Source organism: Bos javanicus, chromosome 23, assembly GCF_032452875.1.
Source record: "Bos javanicus breed banteng chromosome 23, ARS-OSU_banteng_1.0, whole genome shotgun sequence".
Lineage (NCBI taxonomy): Eukaryota > Metazoa > Chordata > Mammalia > Artiodactyla > Bovidae > Bos > Bos javanicus.
Window position 1 is genome coordinate 11,076,866 of NC_083890.1, and position 22,927 is coordinate 11,099,792.

General features: G+C 47.0%; 1 long non-coding RNA gene across 1 annotated transcript; it reads right to left on the reverse strand.

The window, feature by feature from the left end:
- Window positions 1–11,000: 11,000 nt before the first annotated feature.
- On the reverse strand, window positions 11,001–22,594 carry LOC133236184 (uncharacterized). The gene is made up of 3 exons (XR_009732770.1): window positions 21,623–22,594; window positions 19,641–19,729; window positions 11,001–11,488 (listed from the first exon to the last, which is right to left on the reverse strand). It is a non-coding gene; the product is annotated as an uncharacterized LOC133236184 (long non-coding RNA).
- Window positions 22,595–22,927: the final 333 nt, after the last annotated feature.

Sequence of the window (22,927 nt, forward strand, 5' to 3'; positions counted from 1 at the left end):
AAATAACAGGAAAACAGAGACTGTCCAGAATCAAATCACAGCTAAATGTGTAGAGAGCTTATTTTTATAAGCCTGTAAACATCTGTAGGTAGGATCTCTCTTTCAATGCATCTGTTCTATATATCCCCGCCCCACCATCCCCCCACATACCTGGAGCACTTAGCTCAAAAAGCACAGAGAGTGTTTGTGAAATGAATGGAATTAGGGGAAAGAGAATATAGTGGTTTTACAAGTTTCCTGGAAGTCAAGGAAAAAAAAAAGTTTCCTGGAAGTCAAGGCAAGGCTGGTGTGGCCCTTCCAAGTGACCAGCAGTCTTGTGCCTCCCCAGCCCTGCCTGGCCCATAACCTCACTGCCCCCTCCTCAGGCTCTCTAAGCTGAGAGGGACCATAATTTCCAAACCCCAAATTAGGAAACAAGGCTTGAAGGATTATTTGAAACCAGAAATCTATATTCCAGAAGGATATATGCCCTTCTGTTTGCCCTGGGATTGATGATATTTGCCGGCATTTAAATATATATATACACACACACACACATATATATATATGGCTGTACCAAGTCTTAGTTGCAGCACGTGGGATCTAGTTCCCTGACCAAGGATCGAACCCAGACCCCCTGCACTGGGAGCTCGGAGTCTTAGCCACTGGGCTGCAAGGGAAGTCCCATATCTGCCTGCATTTGGGCAGATTTTTCTCAATCCAGTTTGCCAGCTTATAGCTTCCTTCCTGGCAGTGATTACCACTGACTCCAACATACATGTAGGGAAGTCCCATGAACTCAATAGATCTTCAGATTATTTCACCCCTGTGGCCTGTTGGTCCTATTGGAAGCTTGCCTGTTTCTCTGTTTCCCCCTCAGCATCCTTCCTGGGATCTACCAGACTAACGGGGTGAGTGACAGAGTATGGTCAGGATTCCGCCCGAGGGGAGAGCCCTAAGGGGCTGGGTGGGGCAGAGGAGCCTTGGCTTCGACTCAGTGGTGTGTCCGACTCAGTAGTGTGTCCGTGGCGGGTCTCTCTTCTGGGTCTCCTCTGTGAAAGGGGATGGTAGGAGTACAGACTCACAGTCTTAATGACCTTTTGCAATTCCAACAATCGGTGAGTTGTGGGTTGTGAGCATTTGCCCACAACCCCAGCTTTCTCTCCTGCAGTTTGGGGATAAGCTGTCGTTTGCTCCTATCTAAGGCAAACACCTGCATTGGCTGCTGATCCCGTCCCCTCCCCTCTCCAGCAAGGCTTCCTCCTCTCTCCTGCATCATCTGTTTTTCCCTCTTTGCTGAATCATTTGCCATCAGCATATACATATACATTAATATTCTATAGTCTCTCCCATCCAAAGGAAAAAAGAAGTCTCTCTTGACCCTACTTTCCTTCCAGCTCCTCTCTCAAAACCATTTTGATCACTCCACAACTCCACCTAAACTGTTGCCTGTTAAAGTCACCAGTTCCCTCCACTGTGGTTAAACTGAATGATCATGACTCCTTCATCTCTACCACTCAGCAAGAATCAGCTGACCCTTCATTCTTCCTTGAAACACTTTTCTTCTTTTGGCTTCCATGACACTACATTCTCTTGATTATTCCTCAGGGTCTCCTTTGCTAGGACCTGCTTATCTCCTTCATCTAGAAATGTTGAAGGGTCCTGGAGCTCAGTCCCTGGATCTGTTCCCAGTCTTCATTAATCCATTGGTGATCTCATTCAGTCTCATGGTGTTAAATGCCGCTTGCCTTATCCCAGGATCTCCTAGGAGCAGAACCTTAATAAAAGGTTTGCATGCATGTAGTTTATATGGGAATGAAATTCTAGAGAGCAGAAATGAGGGACAGAGTAAGAGAAACAGAAACAAATTCAAGGATGCATTACTGAGCTGAGCATCACTGTGGGAGACTGATGCATGACTCTACAGAACCCTCTTAAGGAGATTCAGAACCGTCTATCAAGGATGAAGAGGGATCTTCATTTATCCACCAGCTTCCATGCACCACTGGTTAAGGGTAGCCCGAGGATCATCGCCTTTCCCATAATTCTGGTTGGACATGTGGCAGTGCTGAGTGAATTCCCACTGTTGTCCTACAGCCAGCCTTGGGCAGGAAGCTAGAGGTACACAGAGCAGGCAAGAGTTCATACCCATTGCAAATCTGGCCAACATCAGCTGCACTGATGTGGAGGGAGAGGTGGGACCAACAGGATTTAAAGGCATGCCTAAGGTGGCACCAGTGGTAAAGAGCCTGCCTGCCAATGCAGGAGACACAAGAGACGCGGGTTTGATCCCTGGTTGGGAAGATACCCAGAGGAGGAAATGGCAACCCACTCCAGTATTCTTGCCTGGAAAGCCCCGTGGACAGAGGAGCCTGGCGGGCTACATACAGTCCATGAACCCACAAAGAGTCAGACACAACTAAGCACGTGCTCACTAAGAGGTGTCCGATACGTCCTCTGTACCTTGATGACTACCGCATATTTATATCTCCAGCCAGCGCCTCCTCCTTAAACTCCAGACTCACATAGCCACTGCTCACTCCATATTTCCTCTTGGGGGGTCTCCTCAAAACCTGCCTCTCTCATAGTCTCCCCCCTTGCCTTTAACGGCCACTCCATCCTTCAGGTGTTCCTTCCTCCCAAGACAAAGACCTTGCAGACCTCCTTGAATGGGCAACACATATAAACCTCCAGTGAATGATGCGGGCTTTACTTTCAAAATATATCCAAAATCTAACCACTTCTGACCACAGCTCCTCACCAAGCTGCAGCCTCCCCACCCCCGCCCAATCTGGATTCCTGCAATTACCTCCCCATTGGTCTCCTGCTCATTCACTTATCTTATTACAGTCAATTCTCCACCAACAGCTAGTGGACTTTTAAAATGCAAGTCAGATAATGTCACTCCTTGGCATTTCCTTTCCCCCTTCCCTGCTTTCTATTTCTCCACCACACTTAACCACCATCTGACATCATATACCCTTCACATATTTACGTCTGTTGTCTCCATCTGCTAGAATGAAAGCAAAGATTTTGTTATTACCCCTGGTGCCTAGAGGCCTGCCTGGTGTGTGGGGGGAGCCCAATAATTATTTCTCGACTGAAGAACATCTAGATGGAGGCCCTGCACTTGACAGATGAGGAAACCGTAGCCCAGAGTTATGACTGTACTGATGACACTGTTAGGCCTTCTGAATGCCTCTGCTGCTGTTCCGAAAGATCGTCTCCATTCTCAGCCACACTCATTGTTAATTATCATTATGGATGTTGGCCTCTATCAAGTCGGTATAGTAGTTTGTAGTCAGGCTCAGACGCACCTCCATGAAATCACTAGAGAACGATTCCGAGGCAATGGAAGCTTAAGCCGTTTATGATCACATGGTATACAGGGAGCAAGCAACAAGCAAGGGAACTCGAGGTGACGGAGGGTCTCTGGGCTGTTCCGAGGAAGTGTGACACTGAGATCCCTGAAGGATAAAGTGAGTATTTCAGATGTGGGAGCAGCAAGAGTGAGGGAAGATTACTAACCGCTTACATATGCCATTTTCCTACTCCTTATCTCTGTAGAGTAGACAGTGAGAGTGGGATGACTTTGGGTTTGACCTGAAGTGGGGGGTGGTGAATTCTATTTAGTCATGCTCTAGCTGTGTGACTTGGGCAAGTGATTTAGGCTGTCTGAACCTTAGTTTTCTTATCTACAAAATGAGGACTATGATACATACCACAATGAGTTATGAGGATTATATGAAAGAAATGAGGGACTTCCTGGCGGTCCAGTGGTTAAAACTCTGGGCTTCCACTGCAGGGGGCACAGGTTCGATTCCTGGTCGGGGAACTAAGATCCTACATGCCTCTTGGCCAAAAAAAAAAAAAAAAACTTATACTGAATAAAAATAAAAAGAGAACATATCAACAAAATAAGTAAATTTTTAAAAATAACATGAAAAAGTGCTTGAAGGGGGTGATGCAGTCAAGCAGTAAGTAGGGCTAAGGTCATTGCTATGATTCTTTGACTAGGTCATAGGCAGATGCCTGGGCCAGTCAGCAGGAAGCTGCAAGGGTACAGAGGGTGGTCCTGGGGAACAGCAAAATGCAGGGGCCGGATAACAGAGGACAATAAATGCCAGGCTGAGACTAACACAATACTCTAAATCAACTATATCTCGATAAACAAAAATAAAAATCATCGCCAAGCTGAAATTAGTAAAGGACCTTGACCAGGGAACACAGAGAACGCTAAGTGCCTGTGAAGGGAGAGAATCGACAGCCAGCAGACCAATGGGAAGGAGCAGCCTGCCACCTCCCCCTCAGTCCCTGCGCGTCACCGCGGTTTCCTCGCACCGCTGCAGAGGCCTGTATCTGCTCTCCTGTCACCCTAAAGGGCCTTGAGGGCACGTCCTCCCTACCCTCAAAACTTGGCACAAGGCCTGGCACATAGTAGGGCTCCATCACGTTCTAGTCGGAAGACCCTGGAGAGATGCTCTGGCGCTAATTCAAATGCGTGGTGGGAAAAGTCCAGGTGGGCACAGAGGCAGTGAGGATTTGCCGAGTCACACCACTTGAACCTGGAGGGAGAAGCAGCAACTGCTGCAGTTCTTTTAAGGTAAAAGTCAAGAAGACAAATGACCCAGGCGAAAAGGGACAATACGGGTCTGAGTCCCAAGTCTGCTCCCAGCTCCGGGTCCTTGGGTAATTTTTAACCATTTTGCGGGCAAATGTGGTATGCATGTCAGGGATGGGGGCAGATAGTACACAACGTAACAGTTGTTGAATGCCTGCTGAGCATCTAAAACCTTTGAATCCAGACTCTAAGAAACAGAGAATAAACTGGTAGTTGGTTGCCAGAGGGGAGGTGGATGGAAGGCTGAGTTAAATAGGTGGAAGAGATTACGAGGTACAAACTTCCAGTTATAAGTAAGTCACAGGAATGTAATGGACAGCATAGGGAATATAGTCAGTAATACTGTAATAACTTTGAATGACGACAGATGGTATCTAGACCTTTCGTGGTGATCATTTTTTAATGTATAAAAATATTGAATCACTATGTTGTACAGAGGGGAAAAATAAAGCTCTGAACCTAGGCTTTCTCACTGAGTAGCTGGTTGAACCTGGATATGTCACTTGACCTCTCTGAAGCTGTTTTATCTAGAAACTGGAGACTTAAAAAGAGATAATAGGAACTTCCCTGGTGGTCCAGTGGTTAATTGCAATGCAGGGAATGTGGGTTTCATCCCTGGCCTGGGAACCAAGATCCCAAAGGCCACAGGGCAACTAAGCCCATGTGCCATGACTAAGACCCAAAGCAGCTGAAGATATATAAATATCAAAATTAATTTTTTTGGAAAAGAGATGCTAATGCCTACTCTACCTTCCAATGTTGTTGAAAGGATCAGCTTGTGGGTATTCAAATAATTTGGAGAAGGCAATGGCACCCTACTCTAGTACTCTTGCCTGGAAAATCCCATGGATGGAGGAGCCTGGTAGGCTGCAGTCCATGGGGTCGCTAAGAGTCGGACTGAGCAACTTCACTTTCACTTTTCACTTTCATGCATTGGAGAAGGAAATGGCAACCCACTCCAGTGTTCTTGCCTGGAGAATCCCAGGGACGGGGGAGCCTGGTGGGCTGCCGTCTCTGGGGTCGCACAGAGTCAGACACAACTGAAGCAACTTAGCAGCAGCAGCATATATTTTTAAAAGGTGAAGAAGTGTTAATAATATACTTGTGATTAATTTCTTGATGGTATTCAACTTTTCATTGGAAAGGCTGATGCTGAAGCTGAAGCTCCAATACTTTGGCCATCTGATGTGAAGGACTGGCTCCTTAGAAAACACCCTGATGCTGGGAAAGATTGAAGGCAGGAGGAAAAGGGTACGACAGAGAATAAGATAGTTGGATGGCATCACGGACTCGATGGACATGAGTTTGAGCGAGCTCTGGAAGCTGGTGATGGACAGGGAAGCCTGGCGTGCTGCAGTCCATGGGGTCGCAAAGAGTTGGACTGAGCGACTGAACTGAACTGATTCAACTCTTCATTAAAAATTATGAGGGGATTGACTTTGAAGGCTCAATATAAGTCATTTCACAAAAACATAAGTTTTGTTTTGCTTTCTCTGTAAAAAGGGGAAATTCGATTTTCCTGCTTTAAATGAAAGTGAAGGGTGAGTTGCTGGTCTGCAGCTTCTGGGTGAGGAGAAGTAGCAAGAAACCACAAAGCTGGAGCCAGTCAACCTTCAGTCCTTCCACCCCCAGGTGGGGGGTCCCACCTGCTCAGAGCTCTCCCCCTGCTGCTTTAGGGAGTTACCACAAAGTGCCAGCTCCTCATCCAAGGTCTGAAACATTGCCCATCTGAATATTAAATTATAAATTACCAAGAAATGGGGATTAGAGATAAGAGAGACATTCTTTTGAAGGACTCAGTGGCTTAGAGGACTAGGTTGAAGGTATTTTGGCATCCACTAAAACTGCAAACACCCAGGCCCCACCCCAGACCTACTAAATCCAAATCTGCATTTAACAAGATTTAACAATTTAACAGGATTTTTGCTCAGGTTGTTGATTGTAAATCATCCCTTAAAGGAAAGGGCAAGGGCAAGGAAAGGCAGCTTAACAAAGGTTTAGGTTGACAGTGTACACCTGAGCTCTATCAGGGCATAAGAAAGGGAGTCTTGGCCAACAGACTTGGAATATTAAGGCCCACAGGCAAGGTCACCCCTACTGTGGATGAGTGAGTTTGGATAGCCAGCCTGGTCCCCTTAAGCTTGCAAGTCATCTGATCATTCCTTGCAGAAAAATTGGTGCTCCCCAAATATTACTCCATTTACCACCTGGCTTCTGCTTGGACATAACATGCCGGACATACTGACGCAAAGGTTCAGATGTAGCTGATAGGCATTTTTCTCTTTGTAAGCTAAACTGGCATTCTTATTTTATATACTAATCAAACAAAATCAGATGAAGCCCACTTCTGACGATGATAAATCAACCAGGGTGACAATTAGACAGCCTGATCCTGGGACCTGCCTGCCAGCAGGCCTCTTCGAACTAACCATCCCTCATCTCCATCCCTCCTCTATCTTTGAATTTCTAGCTGTATTACTTAGTAATTTGCAACTAAAGCCCCTGTACCACAAGTACTGAAGCCCACACACCCTAGAGCTTGTGCGCTGCAACAAGAGAAGCCAACGCAGCGCTTCTCTCTCCATGCATCGAAAGGAAGAGTAGCCCTGCTCCCTGCAACTAGAGGAAGCCCGAGAAGACCCAGTGCAAGCAAATACAAATAAATAAATTTTTTTTTTAAATAAAAGAAACAATGGTTTCTTGTCTGGGGAGTAGTTCACTGAGATTTTGATACTGAAGAAACAGGAAGCATATTAAATAAGGGAATCAGTTCAGTTTAGTTCAGTCGATCAGTTGTGTCTGACTCTTTGTTACTCCGTGAATTGCAGCACGCCAGGCCTCCCTGTCCATCACCAACTCCCAGAGTTCACCCAAACTCACGTCCATCGAGTCAGTGATGCCATCCAGCCATCTCATCCTCTGTCGTCCCCTTCTCCTCCTGCCCCCAATCCCTCCCAGCATCAGAGTCTTTTCCAATGAGTCAACTCTTTGCATGAGGTGGCCAAGTATTGGAGTTTCAGCTTTAGCATCAGTCCTTCCAAAGAACACCCAGGACTGATCTCCTTCAGAATGGACTGGTTGGATCTCCTTGCAGTCCAAGGGACTCTCAAGAGTCTTCTCCAACACCACAATTTAAATGAATTATGGTATATGTATATATACCATATATGGGCTCCAAAATCACTGTGGATGGTGACTGCAGCCATGAAATTAAAAGACACTTGCTCCTTCAAGGAAAGCTATGACATACCTAGACAGCGTATTAAAAAGGAGAGAGATCACTTTGCCAACAAAGGTTCGTATAGTCTAAAGCTATGATTTTTCCAGTAGTTACAGATGGGTGTGAGTTGGACCATAAAGAAGGCTGAATGATACTTTCAAAAGAATTGATGCTTTCAAATTGCAGTGCTGGAGGACTCTTGAGAGAGTCCTTTGGACTGCAAGGAGACCAAACAGGTTTATCCTAAAGGAAATCAACCCTGAATATTCATTGGAAGGACTGCTGCTGAAGCTGAAGCTCCAAAACTTTGGCTACCTGATACCAAGAGCTCTTTGGAAAAGACTCTGATGTTGGGAAAGACTGAAGGCCAAAGAAGAAAGGGGCAGCAGAGGATAAGATGAGTAGATAGCATTACTGACTCATGGACAAGAATCTGAGCAGACTCCTGGAGGACAGAGGAGCCTGGCGTGCTCCTGCTGATGAGGTCGCAGAGTCAGACACAACTTAGCAACTGAACAACACAGCAATATATATCTATTCAACACACTGCTATGCAGCTTTAGTCCACATAGATTATGTGTAGGAATCTGGAAAGTACAAATAATATATATTCCCTGACAGTCTCAGCAGGAGAACTGACACAACCCAAAACTGGAAAATTTGAAGAGAGTTGAATGAAGGGGTATTTACAAAAGTTTGGGCAGCACTGGAAAAGCAGAGGGAGCTGTGTCTACTTCCAAGCTTGACCTGAAGGGGTAAGTGGGGCCCACTGGAACATGGAGAACGTTCACAGACAGGACGTGTGCGTTTGATAGAGGGACTCAGCTAGACAGCAGGGATCTGGAAGGGAGTGAGGCAGAGAGGAAACATCCCTCCAACCCAGTCAAAGCCAGAGGAGGGCAAAGGAGCACACAACAGCCTTCTAGGGACACAGAGCAGGGTGCAGGCTATTGGGAGAAAATCTGCAGGGGCAAACAAAAGATATCCAGCACTGTGAATTTACTGGGGGAAGAAAACCACGATGCAAAATTGTAGGCGTACTATGGAGAGGTTAAGTATATATTATATATAGTATATATGGGCTTCCCCAGTGGCTCAGACGGTAAAGAATCTGCCTGGAATACAGAGACCTGCATTTGATCCCTGGGTTGAGGAGATCCCCTGGAGAAGGGAACAGCAGCTACCCACTCCAGTATTCTTGCCATGGAGAATTCCATGGACAGAGGAGCCTGGCGGGTTGGAAAGAGTTGGACACAGCTGAGCAACTAACACACACAGACACACACACACGCACACACACACACACACACAGTATATATATTAGAAATAAGTTTAAAGGGAAATCCACCCCAATCATTATTGTATGGGGTTTTGGGGAGCGGGGAGGGGGGATTTTGGTGGGACTGAGAGTAGTTGACTTTCAATTACTGAAAACACAATCAGTCAATGAAGCAAGCTGAAAAAGCCTATGGGGCAGGAGGTGGGGCAGCAGAACCCCTGTTATTCCAATGCAGTCTCTTGAGGCACTTCTGGTATCCTTCCAGTCGCTTCATTTCACAAAATGGACAAGTGACTTGTTCAAAGTCACAAAGCAAGTGAGTGAACAAGCTTGGAGGAAATCTGGATCCTCCCTTCACCTCTCCGTCCAACCCCTTCGCCCCCTGCTCCCACCACGTCCCTCCCACCCCCCTTTCCTCACCCCCCCCATCTCCCACCTCCCAATCCTCACCCCCACCACCTCCCACCCCCCGCCCTTTCCTCTCCTGCTGCAAATCCAGGAGCCACCGCGATGCGACCTCACACCCTTAATCTCACTGTCTCTGAATGATAAATCCTGCAGGACAGCTCATTCCATTCAAACCCTTCACACTCTTGCTTTGAGGAGCTGGGTGGTCTCTTCCGCCGACGCGGGGGCTGCCTGCCCTTCCTTCCACTTAGCATTCCCCCAGGAGTCGAGGACTTCCCGGGACCCAGGCATTCGCCTCCAAAACAATATCCAGATACCGCAAAGCCCTCCCAACCCCCTTCCAGAGCCAGACCGTAAAATAAAGCCGCGTGGGCCTTGCACCCCTGGACGGCAACCTTTGTCTGGGTTGGAAACAGCCTGAAAAGATGAAAGGGGCTTCCACTCTGACCTCTTCACCCCTTGTTATCTTGTGCCAACTCCCTTTAGACTCTCCGAGGCCGACAGCAGCATTTTCCCATGGTTTCCGGGGTTAACAACGTCTCAGCCGCCAGCCGAGAGCGGCATGTGAGGAATGTACCTGCCTAAGGGGCGATTATTTTCATCAAGGACAGGCTGAAATGGATAATGAGGTCAAAAACAAACGCCATCTCTTTCTCAAAGGACTCTCTAAAGAGAGGCTATTAGATATAGTTCATTAGTTGGGGGGTGCGGGGGGGGGGGGGTGTGGAGGGGGGGGTGTGGAGGAAGAGAACTACTTTTTAAGACTGCTGCTGGAAGGGAGATGGAGGCATTTTGCCAAGTTTAGATTCTTCTCCAAGTCGGTAGGGGGCTAAGTTTAGACTCAGATGCAAGCTTGTGAGTTTCTTTCAGGTGCAGGCCACAAGTGCACTCAAAGAAAAGATTTTCAAGAGACTATATTGTAGCCATGCAAATGGGGCCCACGGCAAAATTTTAAAAAAAGAAAGAAAACAACAAATATCTAAGAACCAAATTGGAAAATTGATTTTATTTTTTAAATGTTTCAGAATCAGAATTTATTTATAAAATTGTTTCTCATGTGTTAGCATCTTTATAAATCAATGTCCCGTTTCAGTTCATTATCACCATCACCATAATTCAGGCACTAATTTCCCATCCCTCACCCTCAGATTTTACTATCCCTTCTCCAGTGGAATCTCCACTCCTAAACCGTTTCCCTTCCAATTTATCAGACATCCAATACAGGTTTATCTTCTTAAACTGAGTGTATCCAAGCTCCACTCAAAAACTTTCACTGCTCACCAAGTTGGGCTGTGAAGAGGTGTATGCTAGCTGAGTGCCTGGGCACAGCAGGCACCCTCTCCCTCCCCTTTTTCTTCACATCACCGCAAGATGAAATTCCAACTACCTAAATGGCATTTAAAGCTCTCCAAAATCTGAACCTACTTAACATCCATCTGTAGCACCCCCCCCCCCCCCCGCCCCACATTGAACCCTCCCCCCACATACATATTTAAAAGACCACTTTCCTATAATAACCACAGCTTTGCTAACATGGTCTCAAGGCATATGCCTAGAGCAGTAGCAGGGGCACAATAAGACTCTTATGGGTATGTTTTGGTTCTTCTTTAAGTTTCAATTTCTCATGGAGAAAAGTAACAAATGAAACTTCAGGCTTGTTTTGGTTTATGCAGAAATGACTTGCTGGAACACTGTGGCGAGATAGGTCTAAGCCAAATGGGTGACCTCCCAGTGTAACAGAGGAGGACTGAACCCGGCCTTCCCAGGAGAGGCCTATCCCACTCCTCTGCTTTCAGTTTAGTCACTCTCTCCTGTCCCACTCTTTGGGACCCCATGGACTGCAGCAAGTCAGGCTTCCTTGTCCATCACCAACTCCCAAAGCTTGCTCAAACTCATGTCCATTGAGTTGGTGATGTCATCCAACCATCTCATCCTCTGCTGTCCCCTTCTCCTCCTGCCTTCAATCTCCTCTCTGAAGTACCTAGATAACAGTAGTTGATGCACATTCCCTGAGTTGTTTTACAGACGTGAAAACCCCCCACCAAATGGAACATGTTAAGTTCTTGATAACCAGGAGCATATACATAGCCCCAGGCCTCCTGGAGCCTAAGGACTGCTAGTGTTAACCCCTGTGATACCACCCTGTTACTTCATCATCAGCCAATCAGAGAACTGTGCACAAGCTGATCACATATCCTTCGACCCACTCGCGGCTCACCTGGCTTTTAAAAATGCTTGCCAAAATCCTTCAGGGAACTATGAGCTTCGTAGGGCTTGGCCATACTCCCTGCAATAAACTTTCTCTGCTCCAAACTCCATTTTGGCTTGTTTGGGCTTGCTGTGTGTTGGGCACACACCAAGAATGCCCCCTTGGACAGGTGGTGGCCTGGATGTGCATGTACACTTAAGAAAAAAGTGTTAGTTGCTCAGTCGTGTCTGACTCTTTGCGACCCCATGGACTGTAGCCCACCAGGCTCCTCTGTCCACGGAATTCTCCAGGCAAGAATACTGGAGTGGGTTGCCATTCCCTTCTCTTGGGGATCTTCCCAACCCAGGGATTGAATCATGGTCTCCTGCATTGCAGGCAGTTTCTTTACCGATTGAGCCACCAGGGGTAAGAAAAAAGTGTCCCCCTCCAAAAAAAAAAAAAGGTGGGAATAGAGTGCAGTGTTTAAGATCACAGATGCTTCCTAACTAGGGTTAGTTCCCTTGTAGAGAGAACTCTAAACCTGACCTGTAATAATAGTGTGAATAATCCCTACTTCTTAGAGTTCTTGTATTAAAAAAGAAGAATTAGCCTCCAGTTTAAAAATAAATTAATTTAAAAAAAAAAGAAAAAAGAAAAGAATTGAGGAAGGCACTACGCAGACTGCCCGGCACACAGTCAGTTCTATACATGTTAGCTTTGCTGATGGTTATGAGATAGGCTGACACCTGCAAAAGCTGTTCTTTGCATAAAAAGACTACGTGGCTCTCTGTGGAACCTGCTCCAAGCCCCTGATCCAGGTGTGCTCACGCCAGCCTTTGCACTTTGCTCCAGCTCCTCTCTGGGTCTGGAATGTACTGTCCTCTCCTCATATCTAAGGATTTGGCTCAGAGGACAGCTTCCTTGAGCAGTCCCCACCCCCACTCCCACCCCCGCACCTCCCCAGCCCAGCAAAACTATTCCTCCATTAAGAGACCACAGTGCTTTGATGGCATTTCTCACATTGTATAATACTGCTTGTGTACATGGTGGCCTCCAGTTAGAATGTTAACTTCTTGATTATCAGTTTTGGAATTCTCAGTGGTCAGTGCAGCCCCAGATCTAACCTGCCCATAAGGGTGCTTAGTAGGTGTTTAGGGAAGGAATGAACAAAGAATGTGCAATGGAATGGCTTGTCCCTGAGGGTACCAGCATAGTTCACACCCAAACCTACCCACTGAGCTTCTCAACCCTCAGACTCTTGCCAACACTTGTTTGAGAAGAATCACCACTCCTGGAGGATCCCTGGAGCCTAACAGGGTATTATTGCATTTTCAGCTGCTGAGTCCACGCCACCTCATGTGACCTGCTGGTCAGCTGGAGATGCCACAGGAACATGACTCATCGAGGTCAGAAGAGAGTTTTAATACCCAAACTACAGAATTCAGTTATACATGAGTGCCCCAACTGCCACTCTAGGAAACTTTTACAAAATCAACTCTTGTGACGTAATTTATCAATGATAATGACTTGGTGGGCTTACATTCTCTTTAGCTCATAGAAAGATCAGAGGAACAAAATGATAACTGTTTACTCACGTTTTTGTCCAATAAAAAGATATGAAGGATCCTCACTCTTCTCTACACTGAGTCCCAATCCCAACTATTCATTGTGAGACAACGGGTCAAATTCAAGGGTACATACAGTCTGTGGTTTTGATACAGGACAAAGATTAGGTCTTTACAAGAATAAAGCCAATAACTTTAATCTCTTTAATTAATTAATTTGACTGTGCCGGGTCTTAAGTTTCAGCAAGCAGGATCTTTAGCTGGGGCATGTGGGATCTATTTCCCTGACCAGGAGTCAAACCCTGGCCCCTTCATTGAGAGCAGTCTTAGCCACTGAACCACCAGGGAAGTCCCACCAATGACCTTAGTCTTGTTCAGTTCAGTCGCTCAGTCGTGTCTGACTCTTCACGACCCCATGAATCCCAGCATGCCAGGCCTTCCTGTCCATCACCAACTCCTGGAGTTCACTCAGACTCACGTCCATCGAGTCAGTGATGCCATCCAGACATCTCATCCTCTGTTGTCCCCTTCTCCTCCTGCCCCCAATCCCTCCCAGCATCAGAGTCTTTTCCAATGAGTCAACTCTTCGTATGAGGTGGCCAAAGTACTGGAGTTTCAGCTTCAGCATCATTCCCTCCAAAGAAATCCCAGGGCTGATCTCCTTCAGAATGGACTGGTTGGATCTCCTTGCAGTCCAGGGACTCTCAAGAGTTTTTTCCAACACCACAGTTCAAAAGCATCAATTCTTTGGCACTCAGCTTTCTTCACAGTCCAACTCTCACATCCATACATGACCACTGGAAAAAACCACAGCCTTGACTAGACAGACCTTTGTCGGCAAAGTAATGTCTCTGCTTTTCAATATGCTATCTAGGTTGGTCATAACTTTTCTTCCAAGGAGTAAGCATCTTTTAATTTCATGGCTGCAGTCACCATCTGCAGTGATTTTGGAGCCCCAAAAATAAAGTCTGACACTGTTTCCCCATCTATTTCCCATGAAGTGATGGGACCAGATGCCATGATCCTTGTTTTCTGAATGTTGAGCTTTAAGCCAACCTTTTCACTCTCCACTTTCACTTTCATCAAGAAGCTCTTTAGTTCCTCTTCACTTTCTGCCATAAGGGTGGTGTCATCTGCATATCTGAGGTTATTGATATTTCTCCCGGCAATCTTGATTCCAGCTTGTGCTTCTTCCAGCCCAGCGTTTCTCATGATGTACTCTGCATAGAAGTTAAATAAGCAGGGTGACAATATACAACCTTGATGTACTCTGTTTCCTCTTTGGAACCAGTCTGTTGTTCCATGTCCAGTTCTAACTGTTGCTTCCTGACCTGCATACAGGTTTCTCAGGACGCAGGTCAGGTGGTCTAGTATTCCCATCTCTTTCAGAATTTTCCACAGTTTATTGTGATCCACACAGTCAAAGGCTTTGGCATAGTCAATAAAGCAGAAATAGATGTTTTTCTGGAACTCTCTTGCTTTTTCGATGATCCAGCGGATGTTGGCAATTTGATCTCTGATTCCTCTGCCTTTTCTAAAACCAGCTTGAACATCTTGAAGTTTAGCACCTATCATATCCAGATGAACTTAGAGGCCACAGTCAGAGCCTCAGGGCAGCCAGAGAGGCAATGTTAGGGGGTGTGGGGTGGGCCACGCAGGAGGGGTAATATAAGAAATGAAGCTTAAGTCTCTAGTCAGACTTGAGTCACTTTAGAGATTCACCACTTACTAGTTACTAGAATGTGCAAGTAGCGAAATCTATGAACCTTGATTTTATCATCAACATAATGAGATAACCTAAATCAGAGGATGGAGGGAAGGGGATTAAATGTGATAATGTGAAGTATGGAGTCCTTTGCTCAGTGAGTGATGCTTCAATGAAAGGCAGTAGAAAAGCTACAGACACATAAGCTGGAATAACAGTGGTCTAGTAAATTAGCAGAAATCAGAGAATATGTTGGAGAAGGCAATGGCACCCCACTCCAGTACTCTTGCCTGGAAAATCCCATGGACGGAGGAGCCTGGTGGGCTGCAGTCCATGGGGTCTCTAGGAGTCGGACACGACTGAGCGACTTCACTTTCACTTTTCACTTTCATGCATTGGAGGAGGAAATGGCAACCCACTCCAGTGTTCTTGCCTGGAGAATCCCAGGGACGGGGAGCCTGGTGGGCTGCCGTCTATGGGGTCGCACAGAGTTGGACACGACTGAAGTGACTTAGCAGCAGCAGCAGAGAATATGTATGTCTGTGGGTTGAAAAGGGAGCGTGGCTGTTGGAGGATGAATGCTGGTCTCCAGGCAAGGGCAAGGGGAGGCACTGAAGGGAGAGGTGGTATTAGAGGTGATGACATCACCTGCCCAAAGTCATTTAACCATTCCCACCTTCCTAGCATGCATCCTGCCTTGTTGAGGACCCTGCTCCGCTAGGATCCCCCAGGGAGCCTGGGACAGTCACCCAGTTATGGTTTTGCATTTTCAGATCTGGAGGAAATCTTGAACATCATCAAATCCCACTGTGTCGTGTCATCACTGAGGCCCGGAGAAAGATTAATCTGCCCAAGGACACGGTTCTTAGTCCTGCCCCTGCCACGAACGAGATGTGAAGCTGTGGGCCAGTTGCTTTCCCTCTCTGAGCTTAGTTTCCTCTTCGGTAAAATGGGGGCTTGCCATATTTAGATTTCTAAGTTCCCTTCAACTCCGATCTTTGCTGTATTAAAATAACGATTCCCCTCTATCACTCTGAAATTTTAGAGGTCAGATTACTCACTGCCCCCACCCATCCCCCACCAAATACACCCACACGTACATACCCCATCTCACACACATGAGTCAAGCAAAAACATGCTTGGAGAACACTTGAACTCACTTAATTTTAACCCAGTGCTCGTTTTCGGCAGGGGTAAGGACAAGAGATCGGGCACACGGAAGAAACTGCCAGAGGAGGCCGGTAGCTCCCAGGCGCCTGCCTGGTGTGGCCAGTCCCTGCAGGGCCCCTAGGAGCTGGCAGCGCGACAGGATAAATCAGGCCAGCGATCGCACCTTACATGGCCGTCCCCAAGGCTGCCCGGAATCCCTGGGATTACGCAGACTTGTGGAAGATTTGGAGCAAGTGCACAATCACCTGCCGCCCCCACAAGTGTGCCCGGGCTTCTGCAACCTCCGTCTTGTGACCGAGGAATTTTTAAATGGAAGCTCTGAGCTCACGGAGAAGAAAATGTCTCCCTGATGTCACACAGTTGCTGCCAATTCATCAGTGCAAGCTAAAGGTCAGAGAGAGGGAAGCCACGGCTCCAGGGTCCCTCGGCTGCTCCCTCGGCAGGCCGGGGCTTCCCTTCCAGCAGGCTTCCCGCCAGCCACCCGGGGCCAGCCCTGGGGAAGCCAAGCCGAGGGCTGTTTGCATTTCCAGGACACGCACAGAGGCAGTGCTGACTCCACTCGCTGCTTCTGCACTTCCTTTCTCAGACATTAACCACTTCGTGCTCCCAGCCCTCTCCTGCCACCAGGGTTCTCTGTAGACAGTTTACCTCATAACCTCAATACAAGGCTGTCTGGAGGATCTTTCCCCGGCATCACTGCAGGGGTAAAACCAAATTGCACAGAGGTTCTTTTGGTATTCCAGCAACTAAATTCGGTGGTCAAAGAGCAGAGACTAGGAGTCCCATGGTGACAACCTTGGTTCCACTGCTTCCTGGCAGTGTGATATTTGCAAGTTATTTAACCTCCTGGAGCCAGGTTCCTGACCTGGAAGATGAGGATTGTAAGAATAATTACCTCATGGTATTTGAGGATTCAGTATGAAGCATGGGTACAGACTCTGGAGTGTAGTGAGTGCTCAATAAATGTCAGCTTGGAACCAACACTCACAGCTTTAACTGGACACATAATTTCCTCATTTGTCCAATGGGGATAGGCTGATGTGTGATTGACAGGGTCGCTGTGAGGATTCAGTGAGAACGAATAGAAAGCAATTAACACAACACCTAGCACGGGACAAATAAACGGTGACTGCTGGGACTATCGTCTCCATCAATCAAACTGTGATGTATAGGTAAGGCTCAGTGTACTCATTAATACAACACCTTCTCAGAGCCTGACACAGTCCTTGGGTTCCCAACAATTGATACTTCAGGGTTAAAAGATGAGACATATGATAAACATGTATGTGATCAAACATGGACAAAACATTTTTTAAAAAATGAGTTTTTCCCTCTTTGGAGGACCATTTTTAATTCCAGCCAAAGTTTCTAGGGAGAAGAGAGAGATGAAAAGGAAAAATTACCATGGGTAAGAGAGAGGGATTAACTGGGTGACGGCAAGGAGACAGCCGACGGAAAATGAAGTGACGCAGGAGGAGGAGGCTGAAATAACTGAGTAATCAGATAGCAGTGGATTTCTCTAGAGTTGGGAGGGACCACAGGCTAGCTGTCTACTTCAACTGTAAGGAACGGATCTGGAAAGACAATGGCAACCACTGCCATGGCCTGCTCAGCGAGGCTCACTGTCCCCCCCTAGTCCCACCCGGTGCTCTCTGTGGGTCTCCCTCTGGGGCATCCTCAGCGCCCCCCAGACTCCTGCATCAGTGATTGACTGAAGGCTGTCCCCTAGATCAGTCGGCTGTCGACCCTGCCTCTCCCTCTGCCTTGGTACCCCCCATCCTCACCTCTCCTGACACAGGGAAGTTCTAGATGAACTGCACTAAAGGTAAACATGGGCTTTGCTTCTGGGCTCCTCTCTCAGTGTCCCAAACAGGTGCACTCAAACAGGAAACACTTCCTTCCCCGCTTTTACCCCTCCTCAGCCTCTTCCCACCAGTTTTTCCTCTTTCCCTTAAGACAGATGTGTTCAACGCTCTTGGTTTTCTCTCTCCATGGGACATTAATATTTAAATGACAGTATCTGGAGATCCAGCATAAATATATTCTGTCAACATTTTTTTCCCTTCATTTTATAGCAAAGCTTTAATCCTTTCTTTTTTTAAAAAAATTATTTATTTTTTGGCTGCACTTGCTGGGGGTTCTTTGCTGCCTGTGAACTTTCTCTAGTTACAGCGAGCAGACCCTGGGCTCTAGGGCACTGCCACGAGCTTCAGCAGTTGTGGCTCATGGGCTTAGTTGCTCAGCAGTATGCGGGATATTTTTGGATTAGGGATGGAACTCATGTCCCCTGCACTGGCGGATTCATAAACCACTGGACCACCAGGAATGGAACTCATGACACCTGCACTGGCAGATTCTTAACCTCTGGACCTCCAGGGAAGTCCTTGTAAACACTTCTTGAAACTATAATCGATTACCAGGCACTGCGAGTTCCCTGGCAGACCAGTGGTTAGGACTTGGTATACTTCCACCGCAGGGGGCACAGGTTCGATCCCCGGTCCAGGAAATGAGATCCTGCGTGCCATGCAGCACAACCCACCCCTCCCCCACGCACAAAAAAGAAAAATCACCAGGCACTATTCTGGGTTCTTCTGCTTCACAACTACCTCACTACTGTGGGTTGAGGCATCAGCTTTCCAGAAGCTTCCGATGAGAAACCTGGGAGCATCACAGTGCCTGAGCTTCCCCAGCCTCCTGCCCTTCACATTCAGGCAATGACCAAGTGTTGTGAGGTCATGTGTCTCCCGTATCCACCGGGCACGCACCTCAGGCCTTCCTCGTCTGTCCCTCATCTGTTCACAGATGCCCCTGCCTCTGGCCTTCCCCTCTGTTCTGCACGGCCTCCTCACCTTCCTCAGAAGCCCTCCTCCTCACCTTAACCCCCCTCAGCTCCAAACCCGTCAGTGATTTCCCCCCACATTTCATTCCAGGGCTTCCTAACCCTACCTCCGCTCTCTGGAGTGGAAAGAGTCCCAGAGCCCTGCCTTACCCACGACAGGGGTTTCAGGGAGGGACGGAGGAGCAGGGTGACGTCAGGGTACCAGTCTAACCAGAGGGGCTGTGTACACAGGAGGGCTGGTGCAATGTGGCTGGGGCGAAAATCTGAATCATAGTCAATGAGGGCAGCCAAATTCCTATCTGGGAAATCAGAGCAGCCTGAAGGGTGAGGCCACGCTGTAAACAGAATGAGTAATGAGGTCAGAAGCTGGTGGGGACCAGAGTCGTGTCTAGATACAGTTCAAGGAAGCGGAAACGGTGGGGTGCTGAAACTGTGAATCAAGTTGTAAGAAGGTGCTGGAGACCTGCTGCGTTGCGCTACACGGGGATGGGAGGGGTGGGGCAGCCCTTGAACTCTCCCTTCCTTCTGGCTTTGCTCTTTGACTTTGCACGCATGGAAGGCCCTGCCTTCCCTGCTGCCCGGTCTCACACCTTTCACATGCCCCCAGCACTGCCGAAGGACTTGTCCTAGGTTGCAAGCTGATGGTTGTAGAAAAAGAGCTCCCACCTAATAGGGGACGTGCTCCGGAGGCAAGCGTCAGCTCCTGCTCATTAAGTGGCAGACTGCTTCATATCTCCGTGTGTCGGATTCCTCATCTGTAAAGTAAGGATAATAATAACACTTTATAATAGCGTTATATAATAATAACACTACTATGAGGATTAGCCGAGCAAATGTTTATAAAAAGCTTACAAGAGTGCTTGGCACATAGTAAATGCTGTATAAGTGTTTGTTAAATAAAAATAAGGTGCCCAGATGGTAAATAAGGCCAGTACTCAAAGTCAGTTCTAATTTTAACATTCAAGCCCTTAGATCCTCCACCACTAAGGTCAACAGCAGGTTACGATGGACTAAGCTGACTATAGTACTTTCGAAAATTAATTCTCATTTCAACTAACAATAGAAAAACATGCTGCTGGCTTATTGCACTTGGGCACAAAGGCAAATATCTCTTGAGTGACTACCCTTACCTGTTCTTAGGAAACCACTAAGAAATCCAGAAGGACCAGTTCAAGTAATAGCACCCATCCCCAATTTAATACACCTTGCAAAAATAAAAAAAAAAGTTAGACTTAGAAAATGACTGTGGACATCAGAAAGGAACAGCATGGATTAGGGAAGCTCAGTCACGGCTGTAGCTCATGTTGGAGAGGTTGCTGAGAGCAGATAATCCAAAGAAAAGGAAATAGTATTATATTTCTTTTTTTTATAAAATAGCTGAGGGGAAGGTGTTTGGAAAGGAGAGGGAAAAATGTGAGTGTATGGTTTGTAAAATGATATTTTTAAAGTGCATTCAGTGTAGTCATAGTTGAAGTGAAAGTCGCTCAGTCGTGTCCGACTCTTTGCGACCCCATGGACTATATACGGTCAGTGGAATTCTCCAGGCCAGAATACTGGAGTCAGTGGCCTCTCCCTTCCCCCTCTCCCAACCCAAAGCCGCATTCAAAGAGGAGTGCAAAAGTCCACGCCAGCTATCAACCAGAAATCTTTATTAACTGAGCCTCTCAGGCGACTACAGTATTGGCACTAATAGATGTCTGAAAATGATGACCCTGATGGACTGAAAAATCCCAAACAGCTTTCTGAAACAAGAAGAAAAAGATTAAATGAAGCTTGGTATGGTTTGTGACAAGCATAATTTATTGTATTCTAATTTTTCCAAAACAAGCAATATTTTTGTCATCTATGTATGCGGTGATTTATATGCCATCTAATAACTTTCTACCCATCATCTTACTAGAACAATACATTGCCTGTTGATGGTATCGGGGTTTAAGAAGCATTCCTTTCTCTAAACGCACTTTCTTTCCATGTTCCTACCCCCTACCCGTTATGCCTGTCTCTACCACAGCAGGATTTTGTTTTCGGTCCAGACTTGACCCAATGGTCATCTACTATTTTTACTCTTCCCTAAAAAAATGAAAGGTGTCTCTGGCCTTAGGAACCACTTACCCTCACTTGCATAACTTTCATACTCAGGGTGGAGGTTCTGAGGTGGGTGCTCTCTCACAACAGACAAGAAAGGACAGCGCCTGGGTGGAATTTTTAAAAATAGACTCCTCTCTTGGGAGGTAGGGTCCTCAGAGAGTAGGGCCACGACAGCTGAGTGGTGTGGAGCACGTGGCTTGATACAAACAGAAACAGTCCTGCTGGGACCGCCCCAGGGACTCCCCGACCGAGGAGAACTCACAAGGTGCCCACAGGTACCCAGATTCCCTCACCTGCTTTTTCTAATTATCATCCCATTCCTTTCGCTCCCCTTCTCAGCCCACAGCTCAAGGCTCTGCATACCACAGGGGTCAGACACAAATAAAATCCATACATGGACTCCATTCTGGGGTCACACAATCTGGTTAACAGCTCAGACTGAAGATGGCCTCAACTCCCACCTCCCTTTCCCCACCACAAAAATCTCTGCTTGTAAACACCAGTCCCTTAGTAACACCCTCAATCCGTCGCCTCTCGGCTATTATTCATCATCGACTAACCTTAAACCAACTTCTCTCTTCACAGGCCTCCCCCTAGAAGAGAGGAAATTCCACAGCTCTGATGTGATGTGAAATATGATCTGCACGCCCAGCACTTTCTTTCTCACTCTCCCCGGCCAGTTCCCAAACTGGGTTTCCCTGGTCCCTCTCCCGAGCAGCCTTCTCTGGTCTCCCTCTCCCCTCCTCCCCCGCTTTCCCTCTCCATTTTACACGCCGTAACCTGATAGGCTGAAAACTCAGCTTCTTTCATCTTCCATTTCCCACATCCTGAAAGTCTGTGGAGAAGGAGCCCACCCAGATAAAGGAATTCCAAGTATGTGCATCCCCCTCCCCCTTTAACTCCATTCACAAAGCAGATTACTAATGGCCGGGAGGCTCCAGGGAGGCCCTACCCCGCTCCCCATTCCCGGCCTCCAAAGAGTTTACTCAGTCCACGCCCTCAACTCCTCGCGGGCGCAAAAACCCAAGTCCACAGGCCCAGAACCCAAAATTAACTTTTCCCTGGACTCTGCCCCTAAGCAAAGCTTTCAGACTTCTCTCTGAGGGGGGCTGCGAAGGCCAGGAGATTCTGTCTGCCACTATTCTGTGCCCTCTTAGGCATTTCTAGATAAGAGGGCTCAGGCAAAATGTGTCATTGGATCAGGAGGAAAAGATAAATATGTAACATGTGATGTTTCAAGGAGACAAGTGTGTGTCTTTGGGAAAGATCCCAGAGCGTTCTAACCCAGAGACATTCCTTTCTGACAGAAACCGTTCGGAGGCCAGAAGAAAAGATGCTTTATTTGGGGAATTCCCTGGCAGTCCACTGGTTAGGACTTGAGGACTCTGCTTCCCCTGCAAAGGACTGGGGCTCCGATTCGATCTGCTTGCCAAGCAGTGTGATCAAAAAAAAAAAAAAAGCTTTATTTGAGGTGATAGGCAAAGAATGGGTGAATGGTAGGTGGGTATGTCTGTGGAGGAAGGTGGTTCTGGTAATATTTTTGCTAATAAATTTCTTGAGTTGAAATATCCTATTGTAGCTCCTCACTACCTGGAAATTAGCAATTACAAATCATGTCCCCTGGGTCAGTCATTGAGTTGACTCCTCCAGAGTTCTATCACTGATAGGGAAAAGAGGGAGGGGCAGATTCTTTGACTTCCACCTCAAAGGTTAGGAAATTCCCCGAAAGCACCCCCTTTCATTAAGGATGGTAAACTAGCTTCTTATCCATCCTTTAGGGAGGGTATGAAAGCTCTTTTGAATCTGTACCAGCTCTGGGATAATCAGTTCCCTAAATTTACTAATCAATGTGTGAAACATGATTT